General features: G+C 45.6%; 1 protein-coding gene and 1 non-coding gene across 5 annotated transcripts in view; both read right to left on the bottom strand.

Moving 5' to 3' along the window:
• Positions 1 to 25,257, bottom strand: part of LOC139538495 (rap guanine nucleotide exchange factor 4-like) — a 63,942-nt gene that overhangs the window by 29,911 nt on the left and 8,774 nt on the right. Inside the window, exons 1-2 of one of the 4 annotated variants that reach the window (XM_071340606.1) lie at positions 15,930 to 16,183; positions 15,640 to 15,799 (exon numbers count right to left, since the gene is read on the bottom strand). The exons of 2 other annotated variants lie outside the window; for them this stretch is intronic. The gene's annotated coding sequence lies outside the window, so the exon portion shown is untranslated. Of the gene's footprint in view, positions 1 to 15,639; positions 15,800 to 15,929; positions 16,184 to 25,257 lie in introns of those variants that run through there. One more of the 4 variants, XM_071340608.1, reaches the window with a different exon arrangement.
• Positions 11,764 to 11,818, bottom strand: LOC139539228 (U7 small nuclear RNA). Its single transcript, XR_011667887.1, has one exon. It is a non-coding gene; the product is annotated as a U7 small nuclear RNA (small nuclear RNA).

Here is a 25,257-nt window from a genome sequence, read left to right as displayed (position 1 = left end):
GCAGCTGGGAGGAGGTGCTATTATTCTCCATGGACTTTACAGTGTCCCAGAACTGTTTTGAGTTAGTACTACAGGATGCAAATTTCTGTTTGAAAAAACTAGCCTTAGCTTTCCTAACTGCCTGTGTATATTTGTTCCTAACTTCCCTGGAAAGTTGCATATCACGGGGGCTATTCGATGCTAATGCAGAACGCCACAGGATGTTTTTGTGCTGGTCAAGGGCAGACAGGTCTGGAGTGAACCAAGGATTATGTCTATTCCTAGTTCTACATTTTTTGAATGGGGCATGCTTATTTAAGATGGTGAGGAAGGCACTTTTAAAGAATAGCCAGGCATCATCTACTGACGGGATGAGGTCAATGTCATTCCAGGATACCCCGGCCAGGTCGATTAGAAAGGCCTGCTCGCAGAAGTGTTTTAGGGAGCGTTTGACAGTGATGAGGGGTGGTCGTTTGGTCGCAGACCCATTACGGATGCAGGCAATGAGGCAGTGATCGCTGAGATCTTGATTGAAAACAGCAGAGGTGTATTTGGAGGGCGAGTTAGTTAGGATGACATCTATGAGGGTGCCCGTGTTTACGGATTTGGAGTTGTACCTGGTAGGTTCATTGATAATTTGTGTGAGATTGAGGGCATCAAGCTTAGATTGTAGGATGGCCGGGGTGTTATGCATGTCCCAGTTTAGGTCACCTAGTAGCACGAGCTCAGAAGATAGATGGGGGGCAATCAATTCACATATGGTATCGAGGGCACAGCTGGGGGCAGAGGGAGGTCTATAGCAAGCGGCAACAGTGAGAGACTTGTTTCTGGAAAGGTGAATTTTTAGAAGTAGAAACTCAAATTGTTTGGGTACAGACTTGGATAGTAATACAGAACTCTGCAGGCTATCTTTGCAGTAGATCGCAACACCGCTCTCTTTGGCAGTTCTATTTTGGCGGAAAATTTTATAGTTAGCGATGGAGATTTCATGGTTTTTGGTGGTTTTCCTAAGCCAGGATTCAGACACGGCTAAGACATCCGGGTTGGCAGAGTGTGCTAAAGCAGTGAGTAAAACAAACTTAGGGAGTAGGCTTCTAATGTTAACATGCATGAAACCAAGGCTTTTACGGTTACAGAAGTCAACAAATGAGAGCTCCTGGGGAGTAGGAGTGGGGCTAGGCACTGCATGACCTGGATTAACCTCTACATCACCAGAGGAACAGAGGAGAAGTTAGGATAAGGGTACGGCTAAAGGCTATACGAACTGGCAGTCTAGCACGTTCGGAACAGAGAGTAAAAGGAGCAGGTTTCTGGGCTCGATAGCATAGATTCAAGGCATAGTGTACAGACAAAGGTAAGGTAGTATGTGAGTACATTGGAGGTAAACCTAGGCATTGAGTAATGATGAGAGAGATATAGTCTCTAGAGATGTTTAAACCAGGTGATGTCATCGCATATGTAGGAGGTGGAACAACATGGTTGGTTAAGGCATATTGAGCAGGGCAAGAGGCTCTACAGTGAAATAAGACAGTAATCACTAACGAGGACAGTAATGCATATTGATATTAGAGAGAGGCATGCGTAGCCAAGTGAACATACAGTGAGGGAAAAAAGTATTTGATCCCCTGCTGATTTTGTACGTTTGCCCACTGACAAAGAAATGATCAGTCTATAATTTTAATGGTAGGTTTATTTGAACAGTGAGAGACAGAATATCAACAAAAAAATCCAGAAAAACGCATGTCAAAAATTTTATGAATTGATTTGCATTTTAATGAGGGAAATAAGTATTTGACCCCTCTGCAAAACATGACTTAGTACTTGGTGGCAAAACCCTTGTTGGCAATCACAGAGGTCAGACGTTTCTTGTAGTTGGCCACCAGGTTTGCACACATCTCAGGAGGGATTTTGTCCCACTCCTCTTTGCAGATCTTCTTCAAGTCATTAAGGTTTCGAGGCTGACGTTTGGCAACTCGAACCTTCAGCTCCCTCCACAGATTTTCTATGGGATTAAGGTCTGGAGACTGGCTAGGCCACTCCAGGACCTTAATGTGCTTCTTCTTGAGCCACTCCTTTGTTGCCTTGGCTGTGTGTTTTGGGTCATTGTCATGCTGGAATACCCATCCACGACCCATTTTCAATACCCTGGCTGAGGGAAGGAGGTTTTCACCCAAGATTTGACGGTACATGGCCCCGTCCATCGTCCCTTTGATGCGGTGAAGTTGTCCTGTCCCTTTGGCAGAAAAACACCCCCAAAGCATAATGTTTCCACCTCCATGTTTGACGGTGGGGATGGTTTCTTGGGGTCATAGGCAGCATTCCTCCTCCTCCAAACACGGCAAGTTGGGTTGATGCCAAAGAACTCAATTTTGGTCTCATCTGACCACAACACGTTCACCCAGTTGTCCTCTGAATCATTCAGATGTTCATTGGCAAACTTCAGACGGGCATGTATATGTGCTTTCTTGAGCAGGGGGACCTTGCGGGCGCTGCAGGATTTCAGTCCTTCACGGCATAGTGTGTTACCAATTGTTTTCTTGATGACTATGGTCCCAGCTGCCTTGAGATCATTGACAAGATCCTCCTGTGTAGTTCTGGGCTGATTCCTCACCGTTCTCATGATCATTGCAACTCCACGAGGTGAGATCTTGCATGGAGCCCCAGGCTGAGGGAGATTGACAGTTCTTTTGTGTTTCTCCCATTTGCGAATAATCACAGAAACTGTTGTCACCTTCTCACCAAGCTGCTTGGCGATGGTCTTGTAGCCCATTCCAGCCTTGTGTAGGTCTACAATCTTGTCCCTGACATCCTTGGAGAGCTCTTTGGTCTTGGCCATGGTGGAGAGTTTGGAATCTGATTGATTGATTGCTTCTGTGGACAGGTATCTTTTATACAGGTAAGAAACTGAGATTAGGAGCACTCCCTTTAAGAGTGTGCTCCTAATCTCCGTTCGTTACCTGTATGAAAGACACCTGGGAGCCAGAAATCTTTTTGATTGAGAAGGGGTCAAATACTTATTTCCCTCATTAAAATGCAAATCAATTTATAACATTTTTGACATGCATTTTTCTGGATATTTTTGTTGTTATTCTGTCTCTCACTGTTCAAATAAACCTACCATTAAAATTATAGACTGATAATTTCTTTGTCAGTGGGCAAACGTACAAAATCAGCAGGGGATCAAATACTTTTTTCCCTCACTGTATGGGTCCAGTGAGTGGTTGGGCTGACTGGGGACACGGCGATTCAGACAGTTAGCAGGCCGATGCTAACAAGCTAACAGTTAGTAGGCCGGGGCTAAACAAGCTAGCAGTTAGCAGACCGGGGCTGGCAAGCTAGCAGTTAGCAGACCGGGGCAGGCAAGCTAGCAGTTAGCAGACCGGGGCTAGCAAGTTAACCTTTGGGGGACGTCGCGATGGGGGTAAGTCTGTTTTTGCCTCTTCGTGCGGTGACGTCGATAGACCAGTCGTGGAATTAGTAGGGTTCCAGGTAGATTTTATTTTATTTTTATTTATTTAACCTTTATTTAACCAGGTAGGCAAATTGAGAACACGTTCTCATTTACAATTGCGACCTGGCCAAGATAAAGCAAAGCAGTTCGACACATACAACAACACATAGTTACACATGGAGTAAGACAAACATATAGTCAATAATACAGTGAAAAAAATAAGTCTATATACAATGAGAGCAAGTGAGGTGAGATAAGGGAGGTGAAGGCAAACAAATATATGTATAAATAAATAAAAATATAAAAAGGCCATGGAGGCGAAGTGAATACAACACAGCAAGTAAAATAAAAACTAAAAAACACTGGAATGGTTGGTTTGCAGTGGAAGAAAGTGCAAAGTAGAGACAGAGATGATGGGGTGCAAAGGAGCAAAATAAATAAATTAATAAATACAGTAGGTAAAGAGGTAGTTGTTTGGGCTAAATTGTAGATGGGTTATGTACAGGTGCAGTAATCTATGAGCTGCTCTGACAGCTGGTGCTTAAAGCTAGTGAGGGAGATAAGTGTTTCCAGTTTCAGAGATTTTTGTAGTTCGTTCCAGTCATTGGCAGCAGAGAACTGGAAGGAGAGGCGTCCAAAGGAAGAATTGGTTTTGGGGGTGACTAGAGAGATATACCTGCTGGAGCGCGTGCTACAGGTAGGTGCTGCTATGGTGACCAGCGAGCTGAGATAAGGGGGGACTTTACCTAGCAGGGTCTTGTAGATGACCTGGAACCAGTGGGTTTGGCGACGAGTATGAAGCGAGGGCCAGCCAACGAGAGTGTACAGGTCGCAGTGGTGGGTAGTATATGGGGCTTTGGTGACAAAACGGATGGCACTGTGATAGACTGCATCCAATTTATTGAGTAGGGTTTTGGAGGCTATTTTGTAAATGACATCACCGAAGTCGAGGATTGGTAGGATGGTCAGTTTTACAAGGGTATGTTTGGCAGCATGAGTAAAGGATGCTTTGTTGCGGAATAGGAAGCCAATTCTAGATTTGACTTTGGATTGGAGATGTTTGATGTGAGTCTGGAAGGAGAGTTTACAGTCTAACCAGACACCTAGGTATTTGTAGTTGTCCACATATTCTAAGTCAGAGCCGTCCAAAGTAGTGATGTTGGACAGGCGGGCAGGAGCAGGCAGCGATCGGTTGAAGAGCATGCATTTAGTTTTACTTGTATTTAAGAGCAGTTGGAGGCCACGGAAGGAGAGTTGTATGGCATTGAAGCTCGCCTGGAGGGTTGTTAACACAGTGTCAAAAGAAGGGCCAGAAGTATACAGAATAGTGTCGTCTGCGTAGAGGTGGATCAGAGAATCACCAGCAGCAAGAGCGACATCATTGATGTATACAGAGAAGAGAGTCGGTCCAAGAATTGAACCCTGTGGCACCCCCATAGAGACTGCCAGAGGCCCGGACAACAGACCCTCCGATTTGACACACTGAACTCGATCAGAGAAGTAGTTGGTGAACCAGGCGAGGCAATCATTAGAGAAACCAAGGCTGTCGAGTCTGCCGATGAGGATGTGGTGATTGACAGAGTCAAAAGCCTTGGCCAGGTCAATGAATACGGCTGCACAGTATTGTTTCCTATCGATGGCGGTTACGATATCGTTTATGACCTTGAGCGTGGCTGAGGTGCACCCATGACCAGCTCTGAAACCAGATTGCATAGCGGAGAAGGTGTGGTGGGATTCGAAATGGTCGGTAATCTGTTTGTTGACTTGGCTTTCGAAGACCTTAGAAAGGCAGGGTAGGATAGATATAGGTCTGTAGCAGTTAGGGTCAAGAGTGTCCCCCCCTTTGAAGAGGGGGATAACCGCAGCTGCTTTCCAATCTTTGGGGATCTCAGACGACACGAAAGAGAGGTTGAAGAGGCTAGTAATAGGGGTGGCAACAATTTCAGCAGATAGTTTTAGAAAGAAAGGGTCCAGATTATCTAGCCCGGCTGATTTGTAAGGGTCCAGATTTTGCAGCTCATTTAGAACATCAGCTGACTGTATTTGGGAGAAAGAGAAATGGGGAAGGCTTGGGCGAGTAGCAGAGGGGAGGGCAGTGCTGTTGTCCGGGGTAGGGGTAGCCAGGTGGAAAGCATGGCCAGCCGTAGAAAAATGCTTATTGAAATTCTCAATTATAGTGGATTTGTCGGTGGTGACAGTGTTTCCTATCTTCAGAGCGGTTGGAAGCTGGGAGGAGGTGTTCTTATTCTCCATGGACTTTACGGTGTCCCAGAACTTTTTTGAATTTGTGTTGCAGGAAGCAAATTTCTGCTTGAAAAAGCTAGCCTTGGCTGTTCTAACTGCCTGTGTATAATGGTTTCTGGCTTCCCTGAAAAGTTGCATATCACGGGGGCTGTTCGATGCTAATGCAGAACGCCATAGGATGTTTTTCTGTTGGTTAAGGGCAGTCAGGTCAGGAGAGAACCAAGGGCTATATCTGTTCCTGGTTCTAAATTTCTTGAATGGGGCATGCTTATTCAAGATGGGGAGGAAGGCATTTTAAAAAAATGACCAGGCATCCTCTACTGACGGGATGAGATCAATATCCTTCCAGGATACCCCGGCCAGGTCGATTAGAAAGGCCTGCTCGCTGAAGTGTTTCAGGGAGCGTTTGACAGTGATGAGTGGAGGTCGTTTGACCGCTGACCCATTACGGATGCAGGCAATGAGGCAGTGATCGCTGAGATCTTGGTTGAAAACAGCAGAGGTGTATTTGGAGGGCAAGTTTGTTAGGATGATATCTATGAGGGTACCCGTGTTTACGGAATTGGGGTGGTACCTGGTAGGTTCATTGATAATTTGTGTGAGATTGAGGGCATCAAGCTTAGATTGTAGGGTGGCTGGGGTGTTGAGCATGTTCAAATTTAGGTCGCCTAGCAGCACGAGCTCTGAAGATAGATGGGGGGCAATCAGTTCACATATAGTGTCCAGAGCACAGCTGGGGGCAGAGGGTGGTCTATAGCAGGCGGCAACGGTGAGAGACTTGTTTTTAGAGAGGTGGATTTTTAAAAGTAGAAGTTCAAATTGTTTGGGAACAGACCTGGATAGTAAAACAGAACTCTGCAGGCAGTCTTTGCAGTAGATTGCAACACCGCCCCCTTTGGCCGTTCTATCTTGTCTGAAAATCTTGTAATTGGGGATGAAAATGTCTGAATTTTTGGTGGTCTTTCTAAGCCAGGATTCAGACACGGCTAAAACATCCGGGTTGGCAGAGTGTGCTAAAGCAGTGAACAAAACAAACTTAGGGAGGAGGCTTCTAATGTTAACATGCATGAAGCCAAGGCTATTACGGTTACAGAAGTCATCAAAAGAGAGCGCCTGGGGAATAGGAGTGGAGCTAGGTACTGCAGGGCCTGGATTCACCTCTACATCACCAGAGGAACAGAGGAGGAGTAGGATAAGGGTACGGCTAAAAGCTATGAGAATTGGTCGCCTAGAGCTACTAGAGCAGAGAGTAAAAGGAAGTTTCTGGGGGCGATAAAATAGTTTAAAGGAATAATGTACAGACAAAGGTATGGTAGGATGTGAATACAGTGGAGGTAAACCTAGGTATTGAGTGATGATGAGAGAGATATTGTCTCTAGAAACATCATTGAAACCAGGTGATGTCATCGCATATGTGGGTGGTGGAACTGAGAGGTTGGATATGGTATAGTGAGCAGGGCTAGAATCTCTACAGTGAAATAAGCCAATAAACACTAGCCAGAACAGCAATGGACAAGGCATATTTACATTAAGGAGAGGCATGCTTAATCGAGTGATCAATAAGGGTCCAGTGAGTAGAGGTTGGTTGGGGTCGTGGCGATCCAGACAGCTGGCCGGGTATATGGCTATCGGTAGCAGCATAGGATGGAGGTCTGTTTGTAGATACCTCGTGCGTTTCCGTCGGTAGGTTAGTGGGGTTCCGTGTGGTAGAGGGGATCAATCCAAATTGGCAAAATAGATATAGTGACCCAAGGAAAAAAATAAAATAAATAAATAATAATAATAATAATAGTTGTCCGATATACTTATTCAGATAGCAGCCGATAAGACAGCTAACGATTAGCGGGCCCCAGATGAGCGTTCAGGTAACGTCGGGACGGAGGTGCCAGTTGGATAAATCCCTCGGGCAGATAACGTCGGCAGTCAGTCGCGGCAGTCAGTCGTGAAGGCCCGGAGGGGCTCCGTATCTGCAGCAACAACAAAAGAAACGGGTCCGGATAGGTGACTGTACCCAGGAATGGCTGATGGAACTCCTCAGCTGGCTAGCTCCAGAATGATTTGAGTTTGCTCCGGGGTCGACGTAAGCCAATAGTCACACGGTTTGCAGCTAGCTAGCTGCGAGATCAAGGTGCAAGTGTCCAGAGCCTGCGGCTGGAATCCGGGGAAACTGAGAGAAAAAAAAGTCCCGGAATGCTCCGGTCCGAGTCGCGTTGCACAAAAGTGCCGGTAGATTATCGAGCTAAAGGAATAGCTGATGACCACAAAACGTGGGCAGCTGAAACACCAACGCTAGCCAGCAAACCGGCTAATTTCGGGGCAGCTACAGATTAGCTTCTGGCTAGCTATCGGAGTAGCTTCTGGTTAGCTTTCAGGCTAGCTTCTGAATTAGCCCCTGGCTAGCTTCCACGATGGATTTTCAGATTGAGGTAAATAATACTTTTTTGTAATTGGTGGAGCGGGTTGCAGGAAAGCTTTTGCAGGAAAGCTTTTGTAGTTGAGTTCTTGGATAATAAAATAAATAAAAGATATGCGAAGAAAGGTGTAAATATATATATATACAGGACACGACAATACGGAACAGAAAAAGACGTCTGAACTGCTAAGCCACCTTGGGAGACAGATCTAGGTAGCTAGCAGGCCTAGCAGGTTAGCAGAATTGGCCTTCAGCTGGCGTCGCGCCTGAGGGGCCTGTTGGAGTCCTCGGGCAGATTATGTCGGTATTCCAGTCGTAGAGGATCGGCGGGGTTCCGTGCCCCGTACCAGCAGTAGAAGGGGTCCGGATATTGTAGCCCAGAAGTGGACTTCGGTGGTAGCACAGGAGCCCTGGATGGGCTAGCTTCAGGCTAATTGGTGCTTGCTCCGGGATGGAAACGCTCCAGCCAGGAGTGGTCACCCAGGATTGCGGTTAGCTAGTTGCGAAGATCCAGATGAAAATGTTCAGAGTTTGCGGTAGGAATCCGGGGATATGGAGAGAAATAGGTCCGTTATGCTCTGGTTTGAGTCACGTTGTTCGAACTGGCGAGAGCTTTCCGAGCTAAAGGTTAGCTGATGACCGCTAGCAATGGTTTGCTAACTGATAGCTGGTAGGTAGTTAGCTGGCTAGCTTCAGTTGAGGGATTTCAGATCCAAAGTAAATAGAAATACTTTAGAAAAAAGCAGATCCACGCCACATTGGGTGAGGCGGGTTGCAGGAGAGTATTTAGAAGTTGAGGTTAGGAAAATATTTAAAAAAGATATGCAAAGAAAAAGATGTAAAAAGATATATACAAGAGACACGACAGGACAAAGACGTCTGACTGCTACGCGATCTTGGATTCAGTGCATTGAAAAGCAACTTGACACTTTGTCAATCAGTCAGCGCAAATTTGGATTATAATAACAAGAAAATTGCATTGACAGAAAAGGGAGAGTACTGAATCAATGCATAAAGTAAGGGCTGTAATGTTAGCTCGCTACATTGCTATGCAAGCCAGATTGACTAGTGTAATGAGTAGCGTTAGATGAGCAATGCCCATTGCTTCTATTATACATTAGCAGTATGGCAGTTTCCTAAAGTTTGATGTTGACTAACTTTACTTACTAGCTAGCTAGCTGTGCTTTGTGGGAGATATTGTATTTGTATTGATATTTGGGGTGGCAAGTAGGCTAGTGGTTGGAGCGTTGGGCCAGTAACCGAAAGGTTGCCAGATCGAATCCCTTAGCTGACAAGGTCAAAATCTGTCATTCTGCCCATGAACAAAGCAGTTAACCCACTGTTCCTAGGCCGTCATTGTAAATAATAATTTGTTCTTAACTGACTTGCCTAGTTAAATAAAGGTTCAAAAAGAAAGAGAGAAAAAAAGATTAAGTTGTGCTGGTGCATTGCGATCTGTCCGTTCATGTTACAGCCTTGTTAGCTTGTAGCTAGCTAACGTTGCTGGTTAACTTAGCAGCCAAGGGTGTTTGCTATCTTATTTGTCTGTGCTCTGATTACACGCAACTGTCAAGGCCAACAGTTTACACAGATGACTTCAGCCATGTGAAAACCTTCCAAAGCTAAATATTGCCAGCTTCCTTTGCTTGTAGCTTGCCTCTCATCCGACTGGTGTTAACTAGTTAACTAGCACTGTTGCTGCGCAACCCAACTGCTTTGGTCCGGTTGAAAAGATGTTAGCATTGTCAGAAATGGGATTTGGCTGAAAAGATGTTAGCATTGTCAGAAATGGGATTTGGCTGAAAAGATGTTAGCATTGTCAGAAATGCTACAAAAAGGTAGCACATCTCTGGTTCTTAATGGACAGAAATGAGCACATGAGTGACAAATTAAAAATGTAATCAAACCTGTTGTCCCTACAAACTTATTGATCCCGAAAGGTGGCAAATGGTCACTTTATAGACGCTATAGTCTCGTTCTTAACTGACGCCTAAATATTGAGCTAGGTCGGGCAAGAAATTGCATTTTTTTTACTAATGCTAATGACCCTGTTAAAAATGCGGTATGTGGTTCTCAGTAACGCCCGTGTCGAGAGGAGGGGAGTGTGTTATGTACCTCCAATCAAGTTGATTTGCAAATTTTCATCATCATTAGTGTCATATTGGCTTAGATATGATGGTAGAGAGATTTGAATTTCACATTGAGCTTCAACCAATGCATATACTATTGTGGGGCATTAGTATTCCTGGAATGGATTACTGTCAAATCAATACCCTATAACAACATGTGGTAAAGGGCTTCCAACAACAGGTCAATGGACACTAGCATAATACAATGGGCTAAGCGCCTAAATGAACTGTGGGACAACGTAAAAGCTGGTTAAGGAGCATTTACCAACATATTAATGCTGCCTGCCATCCTTTATATTTTTGGTCACTACAGACCTAATGAAAGCCAAACCAACAGAGTAATGTGTTACCAGATGTCAGTTTGCTCCCAGAGGTCCAATTCTAAATTCAATTCTACCCAGAGCTAATCACTTTAAGACCCCCTCAGAGGCAAACAGCTTTTCCCCCCAATTAAGAAGCCTTTTGAAAATGTCTCAATGACTTCCGATTTTAAAAGCATTTCCCTTAATGTAATCCAAAACTCTATGCTCTTTGAGAGTTACCAAGACATGAGCAAAAATGTTATCATAAACCATGAGACTTACATTGTATATCAGCATGTATTCCATCTTAGAACTGACCTAATCATCACATTTGTCTGAAAAAGCATATAACAGCATGCTTTTTCGATAAATTATTCAATGTAAATGAATTAGTATTAGTGGCATAGAAAAAAAGGCTCCAGGATCAGTTACTGTAAACATGCCCATCTTTCTTTGTTGAAAATGAAAGGGCTAGGGCTTGAGAGCAGCACTTAAACTGAGCAACAAATAAGCATTCAGTGCACATGAGATGCCTCCAACACTTAAATTACCCTACTGGACCAATAAGTCTCTCCCCTGAGGTACTGGCTGATGGAGAAAGGGCGGGGTGTTGGAGGGTGGGTGGGGGTGTTATTTTAGATGGGGATTAGCGCCCACATTAAAAAAATACTATAGTGTATACTATGGTAGGGATACTAAGTTCTCAAAAACACTACAGTGAATACTGAATAATTTACTGTAATATACTTTAGTATACTGTAGTATTTACAGTTTACTATAGTATAAATACTGTAGTAAAAAAAAGAGTATATACTATAGTAATTACTGCAGTGTTTTTGCAGACTGTATTATACTGTAGTATTTACTATAGTGTTTTTGCGGACTGTAGTGAGGTATACTTATAAGGCACGAGGGCTTGTGGTATATGGTCAATATACCATGGCTAAGGGCTGTTCTTATGCGCGACAGATGCAGCCCTTAGCCATGGTATACTGGCCATATACCACAAACCAGAGAAGTACCTTATTGCTATTATAAACTGGTTACCAACTTTATTAGAGCAGTAAAAATAAATAGTTTGTCATACCCTTGGTATACGGTCTGATATACCACGGCTTTCAGCCAACCAACATTCTGGGCTCAAACCACCCAATTTACAATGTAGTATTTACTGTAGTGTTTTTTGGGACATTACTGTAGTATTTATTAATGTATTTTTGTTTTATTGTATTTGACATAGAAGTGGGGGGCTTTCTCCGTGAGAAAACCTACTGGAGAAATACTAAAAGAGCAAATTTTCCATAACTTGTAGGTAGGACTGGGTTCTGAACAGAGAGTTCAGAGCTTCCGCTATTTTCTATAACCATAGGGAACACAATATATGGTCTATACTCCGCATGTAGGTTTCTCACTTACGGGTGGCACAAATTGGCATATGGAGGAGGGCAATGGGCAGGGTGTATATACAAATTAAATACTGTAGTATTTACTATAGTTTAAAAAAAGTGTTTTGCGGACTGTAATGTATTTACAAAATACTACACATGAATGAGGGATACTACAGTGTGTAGTATAGTATACTACAGTTTACTACAGAATTCTATAGTAAGAACTGTTGTATTCTATAGTAAACTGTAGTAATTGTTATGTGGGAGGCGTGTCAGAAAACACTACATTTACACAAAGCGACACTCTCCCCCTGTGACCTACTGCACTTGCTTCTATAGGAAGCGTTTAGCTATACAGATGAGGAACAATCAAATACATGATCAATTATTTATTTTGCCAGGTTAGCCTTAAAATATGCTCTCCTGACAAAAGGAATATAGATACAACATCAAATATAATGTACGGTATATTTGATTGTTCTTCATCTGTGAAAACAGTGGGTAGAAAATGTATTCATCAGCTCACTAAAGGCATCTGCATGCTTCCCATCCGAAACAGTTCGTTACAGTTTGAGCATATACTGTAAAATGACAACATTTTGATCGTTTTGGTGTTCGGCAAGGGTTTTTTCAGCTGTTCGTGCACACACATTGTTTACGAGGCAGGCCGAATTTCGGTAGCCGAAGTCTACACCTCTACATCGGTCATTGGTCAACAGTAGTGATTCTTCAATAAAGTGTTTGTTGTCATTCAGCGACTCATTTTCATGCACATCTTTTCACTTGAGAATTACTGCATCCAACATCTTACTTAGATGTACACTTTTGCGGCTAAGATCTCCTCGGCAAAAATAGTCAAAAGTAATGCTAACTTTCTTGAGTTATCTTAGATTGGTTCTGACTATTGTGAGGAAGTGGCTACCGTGGACAAACAAAACTATTGTCGCTTTTTTTCTTCTCGTTTTTCAAGCGAATGTCTTTTAAGGGAGTCAGCGAGCACGCTCTATCTGTTGTCCTAGCCAAGTTTGGCTAGGCGCCAGCCGAACCGAAGCATGCGGAAGCCTTTAGACACTCTATCTCAGCTCATCTTACAGTAATACAGTAGGAGTTGTGGACCAACTGAAAAATAGACTGTTCACAACAATGCAATTGACTCTCGCCCATTTCCCTATTTTCTTGACACTCTAACCCCTTCATTTTATTAGTTAGCCCAAATCCCATTAGCAGAGATTCAGCTCTGTAATTACAAAGAGCACTTCACAACTGCAATATCCATTAGAATCATCTCTCAAATTAGCCTCCATTATTTCAACTCACATGTACAGTATCAATTCATTTTTCACATACCAACTACTGCAGAATGATCAGGGTTGGAAAAACACTATGATCAGCTCTGTCTGTTGCGGGTAATGGTTTCACATAATGGTTGGTCCATTTAAACAAGACTCTTCCAGTTCAAAACAACTGAACTACTGGTAAAGTTGTGCACCTTTCAACATTACATTATCCCGGTCATAACCGCAAGCCTCATTCACACCAGATAGATAAACCACATTATTCATATGAAAGTGTGTGCCACTACACAACAAGCCAACCATCAAAGATTTGATGCAACAGGACATGACAGGCCAACAGAGCTTCATTGACGGCCTGGCTGACACACCTACCACGGCATCAAAGGAAGTGTCCTAATCACCGTGTCAGATTACCTAGCCAGCCCTACTGTATCACTTCACCGAAAGAGGCTTTCTGCTGTACATTAGGAGCAGTACTGTATTTAGGCTAGATCAGATAAAGGAGATAGGGGTCAAAGGTTTGCATGAATCTCATGCAAAACCTATCCATCCCTCCTCCCACAGTGTCAGACACGAGGTGCAAGGTTCCGCAGATGATCGTTCAGAAGATAAGAATTTCAAGATGCGAAATGGTTTTCACGTTAAATATTACTTTAGTCAGATGTAAATAGGACTGTCATATTGGGGTAATGTAGTTTACGAAAGCTCAAATCAGGAAGGCCACTCTGAACGCTCGTTTAACTTCATCAAGTAAGCACAGCATCAATCACTTCGTTTCCTATTATATGGGCATAGTGGGAATGAATACCAACGTATCATCAGCATAGCATCTTGCTTCTTCTCTTCTTTCCTATTCGCCATGTGTGGAAGGTCATTCATCTATTTGCCTTATGGACCTCTAAGCACGGCACAATAATGCACATTCCTCATGCTTGCTGTTCAATCTACTGTATGGGCTCACTCTTGCAATTATCACCTTCCTCTCAACCAATGGGCTTGGGATGTATTTATATGTCAACATACCCTTGTTCTCTCTCTTGCTGTTTGTTAGCAGCAGTTGTTGACAACCATCCACCAGCTATAATAACCTTAAACCCAGTCATTGGGACTCCTTTCCCCCAGCGTGGGGTTTTGATGCCAGCTGCACAGCAAAGGGCTACCTGTCATCAGCATCTGGCTCTGAGGAGCATTCATTGGAGACGAGGCCATACCCCAAACTATTTAATAAAATTCCATATTGCATTCCGTCTCCGTTGTTCGTTCAGATAATCCTGTAGTCGAACTATAGAAGGGTCAGTCACTGATGTCTAATCCAGAATCCGGTTTAACCTCCAGCAAAGCAGTCAACAGGATTGGCGGTCACCATTCAAAGTAAATGCAATCCCTGTCCAGAAATCCTTAAAGACCGTTTTACAGCAAGGCAACAGCCAAAACCATGGTTTAATAGTCAAAATGCTCTTTGCCTGATTTAACTCAGACAAACTAATCTTAGTCTTCCTCCAAATAATGAAACAGTTTGTGATCCCATCATAGCAGTAAGCTTAGGAGGTTATGATTAGAAACATTGTTCGAGTGGATTTACTTTGAGTTAATGAAAGGAATTAAAGGCATACACAGGAAATAACACAGCTGTTCTCTGAATAGGAGGACATGATCAAACCAGATCAGGTAGTTACCTGGGATTTGAGTCCGGGAGAAGGGAACGCGAATTACTGTGGAGGAGTGAATCCAACCCACAAACCCAGATTACAGAAAATAAATGACTACCGTATCATATTGTGCAAAAACTATTCTATGCAATTAAATAGTGACATGTCAAGTATAAACACAGACTCAAAAAGGCCCATATCTATGTGATAATACACTCATAAGAGGAGTGCAACTATAGCTCTGTGACTCATCATAACCATCACTTAACCCTCCATACAAACAAAGGCTTTATCAATGGAGTCTGCAATGACAGATGTGTCCATTCTCATGCGCTTTCCCTCTGGGGGGAGAAGTGGGGGGTCTGGGCAACTACTATCTGATCTGCCACATCCACTCTGACACACTGATGCGCACTCACAAACACACACACACACATGATCCACTCCACCTCTCCAACCCTTATGGATTGTCTATGTTAATTTTTCTATAAATACATGCTTTAAAATACTAAAATGCTTCAAAAATAACTATGTATTTGTTCAAATTATACAGAATCATTTCTAAATGAACGCTATGGATCCAATAGTGGATCTTAAAATCAAAGTCTAGAAACACAAAAATATAGCATGTCACATTACTAAATTCTCAGGTCATGAGTACATTTGGCACTCTGCGCATCATTATGCATGGATGCACACTTGTATGTTGAATAATTCACCTCAGATTACATAACATGCATAATACAAACTGCTGCCTGCTCTCAAGACGTTTTATGAACTAGTACATACCTTCTACTGACTGGCAGACTTCAGGCTGCTTGGAAAACAATTCGGGGAAGCCCCTCCCAAGAGTTTCAGTTCAGTTCTTCAGCTTTAGGTTCTCACCAAACAGAGACATTTCAAGTATCCAAAACATTATAGTTATGCACATTATCCTTGTGATACGTTTCTGTACAAATGATAAGACATAATTAAAATGTTGTCAAATTATGTATTACAATGTGTTAATGTATAGAAGATCATCCCATTTTATAGCTCCACATTAGCATTACACAGATGCTTGTTAAAGCAAGACTCACCTAAAAGTGTTCACACTGTCCCATGTGCAGACAACTGTTACTGTCTAGTTATCTTAATAAGATGTGACTCCCTTCTTCCACAGTCCCAGTAGTAGACTCCACCTTTCAAAGTCCCTGTGTCAGTAACTGGTCTAAACCCCCCCACATCCCCTGGTTGTTAGTGTGGTCCAGTCCTGGTGCTCCAGCCTCCATCCCTCTCTCAGAGCAGAGTGAGTTGAGCCCAGCCTGCCTTTGCCCAGCAGAGTGCCTCCCTCCCTGCCTCCCTGCCCGCCAGCTTACTTCCCCCACGCAGCAGTTGCTAGGCGATTACTCTACTCCTCCAATCATCATGCGCTCATGAGTGGACGCTCACTCCATCGCAGTGCCATACAGCTACAGTACACTACGCACACGCAGCGCAGACACTGTTGTACTGTAACTTGCTCACGTGGTCCCAAAAGGCAGCGACAAACGGGTGTCACGTTCCTGACCTGTTTTCTGTTGTTTTGTATGTGTTAGTCGGTCAGGGCGTGAGTGTGGGTGGGCATTTCTATGTTATGTGTTTCTATGTTGGGTTTAATGTGCCTGATATGGTTCTCAATTAGAGGCAGGTGTTTGACGTTCCTCTGATTGAGAACCATATTTAAGGTAGGCTGTACTCACTGTTTGTTTGTGGGTGATTGTCGCTGTGTCTGTGTTTATTTGCACCACACAGTACTGTCTCGTCTCGTTCGTTCGTTCGTTCGTTCCTGTTCATGCGTGCTTCGTTATATGTAGTTTGCATGTTCAGGTTAGTCTACGTTGTTTGTTTGTTATTTTGTAAATATTCAAGTATAGTTCGTGTCAGTGTTCGTCGTGTCTAATAAATTCATTCATGTCTACATACCTCGCTGCACATTGGTCATCTGATCCCTCTCTCCTCTCCTCGTCTGAGGAGGAGGACGACGTAGAATGTCGTTACAACGGGAGCTTTACTCGATTATTTAACCGATTAAGTCGTGTTTACACAGAAAATACAGATGTGTACCATAAGTGCCATCTAGTCTTGAAAAGTGAATACATAAGACTGGAACAATGATTTGGGAGAACACTCATCATAGTACCTTTTATGCAGTTATCCTTCAATTTGACACCTAATCAAAACTTGAGGATTTCATTATTTCATATTCACGTTGGAATTGTTGTTTTATATGCTGTGGTTCATCCACTTTGTATGCACCAACTGTACATCTCTCTTGTTGAGAGTGACTTCTAAATTCAAACGTACCAATGGTTAATGAAGGCATATTACATTTACAGCACCCAACTTGCCATTTCGCACGCAGGGCATTCATGAAATTAATTAATTATTCCAAATTGCATGTTCAAACCTACAGTTGAAACTAAACTGATCTGACAGTATGGTATTGTCCAGGCACACTGGGCCTACAGCAGGATATTAAGTGACATTACATCCAGAGCAAAGCAGAAAGCCAACCGCAGTAATAGCTTTTTGGACTCAGGAATCGCTCTTGTTCTCCTATTATCCAGGGGTGGCAGGGTGGCATACAAGTAGCATTATTTGAGGCCCTGAATCCTTTCTCCTTTATTTCGAGTTCTGACCCCGAAATGTTCCGTACATTCAGTACCCCTGGTTCTATTACTTAGCCTCTCTGCATTACATCAAGGACAGTGGGCAGATGGAATCTTATCTTTGACCTTCCTACTGATTACAGCCACACAGGTCTGCAGCTTTTATCTATGTTCTGACCTTCTAACCAACAGCCACACGGCATCCAATAAGTGTTTTTGACAATATTGTTAGGTAGTAACATATTTACAATCTGTCACGTCTGCTCCTGCTCCTCCCCTCCAGCGTACGACGTCGCCAGTATACGAACCACAGGTCCTGGGATTCATCATTACGCACACCTGGCACTCATGATTACGTGCACCTGTGAATCATTATGATTCACACCTGGACTCCATTACCTTTATAAATTACTCCCCTTTATATGTCACTCCCACATGTTCACTCACCAGGTTGGTATTGTTCTTGTTTATCGGCGTACTGCCTTATGTTAGTGTCGTGTTCTGGGTTTTGTTATTTTATTAAAATGTTTCACCTGCTTCTGACTCACCGCCACATCATTACAGAATACCAACTCAAAATATGGAAGTAGGAAGACAACCGGACATCTCCCAGACAATCAATGAACAAGGTGACCTTCTTCGTCAACACCATAATCAGCTGGCTCAACTGGGGACGGCCATGGAAGATGTTCTCCGCAGTCTACAACGTCTCAACAGCAGAGGATATTCTAGAGCCAGTCTACCCAACGAGTCAGCACACCAGCCCATTCAGCAACCCACTCAGGTCAGCGATGCCCGTCTATCCCTCCTGGAGAAATATGACGGGACACCATCCAAATGCCGTGGCTTCCTCCTTCAGTGCTCCCTCTATTTCACACATCAGATGGGAGCCCCCACCACCGAGAGGACTAAGGTTGCCACGGTTATTTCTCTGCTGACTGGGCATGGGAATGGGCCGTCTGGGCGAGAGGAGAGGAGGAGCTTGAGTCTTATGAGGGGTTCAAGGCTCTGTTTTAAATGTATTTTCAATCTATCCCGCAGAGGGCAGAGAGGGAGATAAGTGTCTGCTTCAGCTCCATCAGGGGAATCAGACGGCTGCTGAGTATGTGCTTACCTTCCGGACAGTAGCAGCTTCCAGTGGCTGGAATGAGCCGGCGCTGAGCACGTTATTTAGAAGAGGTCTGCGCGAGGAGGTCCAGACGGAACTGCCCTGCCGAGATGACAACCTCACTCATTGCTATGGCCATCCGTCTGGATAACCTCCTCTGGGCGCGTCGGCATCTCCATCGCTTCTCTCCCTCCTTCGGCGAGTGTTCGGGATCAGAGCCTGAACTCATGGAGGTAGGGGTCACACGCCTTCCCGTGGCGGAATGACGCAGACAGACATTCTGTTACTTCAGAATCTGGGATACACTAGAGCAGAGGGACAGTCGCATGATGTTACATCCCCTGGAAAAGGAGTTAGTATTCCATCTACTGCTCTTCCTGTTAGACTTTTTTTAGTACCCATCACTCTGGCTGACTGTCCCTCATGCCCTGTGACTACAGCTTTAGTGGATTCCGGCGCCGCATGGAACTTTATGGATCAGACCCTTGCCGCCTCTCTCAAAATTACTATCTACCTGTTCTCCTCTCCATTTACGGTTCAAGGTCTCAACTGTCGGCCTCTAGGATCCGGAACCATCACACACATCACCCAACCGCTCACCCTCACTGTGGAGCCCAATCACCAGGAAAACATTGCCTTCATCAGCAGTGCACCAGTTCACAAGATCACCCTCGGCCTACCTTGGCTTCAGCGCTATAACCCTACCATCTCATGGTCTGAGAATCACCGACTGGTCACCTGAATGCCGGAAGACCTGCTTTCCTGTCCCCTGTGGTTCCACGTCGGTTGAGAGTCCTGTGGTTGCCCTCCAGCCCAACATCCCGGAGGAATATCAGGATCTAAGGGAGGTATTCTCCAAGACCCGTGCTCCCTCCTCATCGCCCCCAGAGTGCCTACAATCTCATTTGCTTCTGGGAGGGGGATGAGTGGAAGGCGGTGTTCAGCACGATGTCTGGTCACTATGAGTATTTGGTTATGCCCTTTGGCTTAGCCAATGCTCTGTCAGTGTTCCAGGCATTTGTCAAAAAGGTGTTCAGGGACATGCTCGGACGTCAGGTCATTGTGTAAATTGATGACATCCTGTCAGGAGGTGGATGTGGGGGCAGTTTTGTCACAAAGACAGGGGGACACGCTAAAATTGTATCCTTGTGCTTTCTTGTCCAAGAAAATATCCACCGCAGAGAGAAATTGCGACGTCGGCAATCGAGAGCTCTTGGAGGTGAAGTTGGCATTAGAGGAGTGGAGACACTGGCTGGATGGCGCCAAGGAACTATTCGTCATCCTCACCGACCATCGGAACTTTGAGTACATATGGACAGCGAGGAGACTGAATCCTCTTTTTCACCAGGTTCAACTATCACCCAGGTTCTAAGAACATCAAGGCCAATGCCCTGTCCCATATCTACAATTCGGGAGAGGCTCCTGCCCAGAGGGCACCCATAATCCCATCCTCCCGAGTCATGGGTCCAGTGGTTTGGGACGTAGATGTGGACATCCTCCAGGCTCTAGAGAGGGAGCCCGCACCCCAGAATTGTCCTCACACGCACATCTACGTTCCCACAGGGATAAGGGATCGGCTGCTGAACTGGACACACACAGCTGTTGTCGCAGGCCATCCAGGTATTTCTCACACCATCCATTCCATCACTGAGAAATACTGGTAGCCCACCTTGGTGCAGGATGTTATGTGGTATGTCAAGTCCTGTTCTGTGTGTGCTCGAACCAAGTCCCCCCGGGAATGCTCCAGCAGGGAAGTTCCTGCCGCTTCCCGTTCCTCAGCGACCTTGGTCCCATCTATCCATTGACTTTGTTACTGATCTTCCCCTTCTGGTGGTTTGACCACCATTCTGGTGGTAGTGGATAGATTATCCAAGACATGTCAATAAATCCCTCTTCCTGGTCTTCCCACTGCTCTCCAGGTCGCTGAGGCATTCTTCCAACAGGTCTTCTGGTATTATGGCCTTCTAGAGGACATCGTCTCGGACTGTGGCCCCCAATTCATATCCCCAGTATGGAGGGCCTTCTTGGAGAAGCTAGGTGTCACGGTTAGCCTCACATCCGGGTATTGGCCTCAGTCTAACGGGCAGGTGGAGAGGATGAATCAGGAGCTGGGGAGGTTCCTGAGGAGTCACTGTCAGGACCGGCAGGGTGAGTGGGCACGTTTTCTTCCTTGGGCAGAGTACGCCCAGAACTTTCTATGTCACTCCTCCACTGGGTTGACCCCTTCCAGTGTGATTTGGGTTTCCAGCCGGCCCTGGCCCCGTGGACCCCGGGCCAGACCGTGGCTCCTGTGATAGATGAGTGGTTCCGGCGCGCGGAGGAGGTGTGGAACAATGCGCACGTGAGACTCCAGTGCGCCGTCCATTGTCAGAAGGAGCAGGCAGACCGTCACCGCAGTGAGACCCCTGTGTTCCATCCTGGGGATCGCGTCTGGCTCTCTACCAGGAACCTCCCACTCCGCCTGCCCTGCAAGAACCTGAGCCCCCAGTTTGTGGGGCCGTTCAAGGTTCTCCGGAGGGTCAATGAGGTGACATACAGATTACGATTACCCAGTCACTACCGTATCGCACCCTCTTCATGTCTCCCTTCTCAGGCCGGTGATTCTTGGTCCCCTAGCTGATGCTGTCCCCCACGACACACCACCACCCCCCAGACATTGAGGGGGGGGCCCGTCGTACGTTGTCAGATCCCTACTGGACTTCCGACGTTGTGAGGGTCGGCTCCAGTATCTAGTGGACTGGGAGGGGTATTGCCCGGAGGAGCGGTGTTGGGTTCCGGTGGAGGACATTCCAGACCCCAACATCATCCGTGATTTCCACCTTCGCCGCACGGACTTACCCGCTCCTCGTCCTTGGGGTCGTCCCCCTGGTCGACGTCATCCTGCGACTGGAGCCGCACGTCAGAGAGGGGATACTGTCACGTCTGCTCCTCCGCTCCGGCGTACGACGTCGCCAGAATACTAACCACCGGTCCTGGGATTCATCATTACGCGAACCTGTGAATCACCTGGACTCCATTACCTTCACAAGTTCCTCCCCTTTATATGTCACTCTCCCATGTTCACTCACCAGTTGATATTGTTCTTGTTTATCGACGTACTGCCTTGTTTAGTGTTGTGTTCTTGGTTTTGTTTTATTAAAACGTTTCACCTGCTTCCAACTCACCGCCCCATCATTACACTGAGGGGTGACCACTGCAAGATTAGAGTAATAGTTGGCTCAAATAAAATCCTGGGTATGAAAATCATTCCTATGTGCATCAAGGACATGGAACAGACAGCGATAGACTGGCTATAAGCTACCGATACAGATTGTGCTGTCGTGCAAGAAAAGAAGAAGAGTGGGGAAAAGTAAAGCACAATCACAATTGTGTTGTTCCAATCTCGGAGGCCGGCGGAGGCAGGAAAAGTGTATGGGAAATTGATGATCAGGTCATTGGAGCCACAGCCAGTTTTCCTGTGTGTGAAGAGCCCAGCCCATGTCTTCTCTGTTAAACAAACAAGCACACGCCTGCCTCTCCCAATAACATAAGCAGACTCTGACATGTGCAGAGCGGGAGCCATGCCCGATACACTCTTAGAAAAAAAATTGCAATCTAGAACCTGTCTCCATAGGAGAACCCTTTGAAAAAAAATGTTGGTTCCAGGTAGAACCCTTTTTAGTTCCATGTAGAACCTTTTACACAGAGGATTCTACATCGAACCCAAAAGAGTTCTACCTGGAACCAAAATGGGTTCTCCTATTGGGACAGCCGAAGAACCCTTTTGGAAGCCATTTTTCTAAGAGTGTAGACGTGACAGTTGATATTGTTGTTGAAGGCGGGGTCAGGGGAATAGAGAACAATGAACATGGCATGTTCCAGAGATATTTCTGTGACTCCACCACAGTCAATGTCAAGCTGAGTGCGACAGTATATCACACCATAATCACAAACAGTTTGTGTGTAACGAACGTCGTCGGGAGAAGGAGAAGACCAAGGTGCAGCGTGGTAAGTATTCATAATACTTTTAATAAATACGAATACTTGAACAAAAAACAACAAAACGACAAACGAACAGTTCTGCAAGATGCAATACACAAAACAGAAAACAACCACCCACCATGGTTCTCAATCAGAGACAACGATTGACAGCTGCCTCTGATTGGGAACCATACCAGGCCAAACACATAGAAATACAACACACAGAACAAAACAGAGAATGCCCACCCCAACTCACGCCCTGACCAAGCAAAATAGAGACATAAAAAGGATCTCTAAGGTCAGGGCGTGACATTGTGTCCCATTCACTTCAGCAAGCCACAAAACTGGGAGCAAACGTGGAGCAAAGACCATCAGTGAATATACACGTACTGTCTGGACATTTGTTTTTTTCATGATGCTTTGAAGTGAGAAGGCTGAGACTGGATGAAGAATATGTTCTGAACACTTAACATGGCATCCATTAATAAAGAATAATACCCAGTTCATACAGGCAGTGCTGTTCTCAGTCTGCCACCACCCTGTAGGAGTGTTGAGCTGTTCTCAGTCTGCCACCACTCTGAAGGAGTGTTGAGCTGTTCTCAGTCTGCCACCACTCTGTAGGAGTGTTGATCTGTTCTCAGTCTGCCACCATTCTGTAGGAGTGTTGATCTGTTCTCAGTCTGCCACCACTCTGTAGGAGTGTTGAGCTGTTCTCAGTCTGCCACCACTCTGTAGGAGTGTTGAGCTGTTCTCAGTCTGCCACCACTCTGTAGGAGTGTTGAGCTGTTCTCAGTCTGCCACCATTCTGTAGGAGTGTTGAGCTGTTCTCAGTCTGCCACCACTCTGTAGGAGTGTTGATCTGTTCTCAGCCTGCCACCATTCTGTAGGAGTGTTGAGCTGTTCTCAGTCTGCCACCACTCTGTAGGAGTGTTGAGCTGTTCTCAGTCTGCCACCACTCTGTAGGAGTGTTGAGCTGTTCTCAGCCTGCCACCACTCTGTAGGAGTGTTGATCTGTTCTCAGCCTGCCACCATTCTGTAGGAGTGTTGAGCTGTTCTCAGTCTGCCACCACTCTGTAGGAGTGTTGAGCTGTTCTCAGTCTGCCACCACTCTGTAGGAGTGTTGAGCTGTTCTCAGTCTGCCACCACTCTGTAGGAGTGTTGAGCTGTTCTCAGCCTGCCACCACTCTGTAGGAGTGTTGATCTGTTCTCAGCCTGCCACCATTCTGTAGGAGTGTTGAGCTGTTCTCAGTCTGCCACCACTCTGTAGGAGTGTTGATCTGTTCTCAGCCTGCCACCATTCTGTAGGAGTGTTGAGCTGTTCTCAGTCTGCCACCACTCTGTAGGAGTGTTGAGCTGTTCTCAGCCTGCCACCACTCTGTAGGAGTGTTGATCTGTTCTCAGCCTGCCACCATTCTGTAGGAGTGTTGAGCTGTTCTCAGTCTGCCACCACTCTGTAGGAGTGTTGAGCTGTTCTCAGTCTGCCACCACTCTGTAGGAGTGTTGAGCTGTTCTCAGTCTGCCACCACTCTGTAGGAGTGTTGAGCTGTTCTCAGTCTGCCACCACTCTGTAGGAGTGTTGATCTGTTCTCAGCCTGCCACCACTCTGTAGGAGTGTTGATCTGTTCTCAGCCTGCCACCACTCTGTAGGAGTGTTGAGCTGTTCTCAGTCTGCCACCACTCTGAAGGAGTGTTGAGCTGTTCTCAGTCTGCCACCACTCTGTAGGAGTGTTGAGCTGTTCTCAGCCTGCCACCACTCTGTAGGAGTGTTGATCTGTTCTCAGTCTGCCACCACTCTGTAGGAGTGTTGATCTGTTCTCAGCCTGCCACCACTCTGTAGGAGTGTTGATCTGTTCTCAGTCTGCCACCACTCTGTAGGAGTGTTGAGCTGTTCTCAGTCTGCCACCACTCTGAAGGAGTGTTGAGCTGTTCTCAGTCTGCCACCATTCTGAAGGAGTGTTGAGCTGTTCTCAGTCTGCCACCACTCTGTAGGAGTGTTGATCTGTTCTCAGCCTGCCACCACTCTGTAGGAGTGTTGATCTGTTCTCAGCCTGCCACCACTCTGTAGGAGTGTTGATCTGTTCTCAGCCTGCCACCATTCTGAAGGAGTGTTGATCTGTTCTCAGTCTGCCACCACTCTGTAGGAGTGTTGATCTGTTCTCAGCCTGCCACCACTGTAGGAGTGTTGATCTGTTCTCAGTCTGCCACCACTCTGTAGGAGTGTTGAGCTGTTCTCAGTCTGCCACCACTCTGAAGGAGTGTTGAGCTGTTCTCAGTCTGCCACCATTCTGAAGGAGTGTTGAGCTGTTCTCAGTCTGCCACCACTCTGTAGGAGTGTTGAGCTGTTCTCAGTCTGCCACCACTCTGAAGGAGTGTTGAGCTGTTCTCAGTCTGCCACCATTCTGAAGGAGTGTTGAGCTGGTCTCAGTCTGCCACCACTCTGAAGGAGTGTTGAGCCAAAGGCTTTCTGCCCACTTCTCAGATCTGTGTGGGTGGAGGTATGTGGTGTGTGTGTGTGTGTGTGTGTGTGTGTGTGTGTGTGTGTGTGTGTGTGTGTGTGTGTGTGTGTGTGTGTGTGTGTGTGTGTGTGTGTGTGTGTGTGTGTGTGTGTGTGTGCGCGCTCACGTGTATCAAGGTCTCCCTCGACCTAAAAATCTTCTTCCTCAGGGGATGTACCTGGGGCTCGGACAACTCCGGTCAGCATCACCTCAA

The sequence above is a fragment of the Salvelinus alpinus genome, chromosome 14 (genome assembly GCF_045679555.1).
Source record: "Salvelinus alpinus chromosome 14, SLU_Salpinus.1, whole genome shotgun sequence".
Taxonomy (NCBI): Eukaryota; Metazoa; Chordata; class Actinopteri; order Salmoniformes; family Salmonidae; genus Salvelinus; species Salvelinus alpinus.
This window is presented reverse-complemented; position numbering and strand designations above follow the sequence as displayed.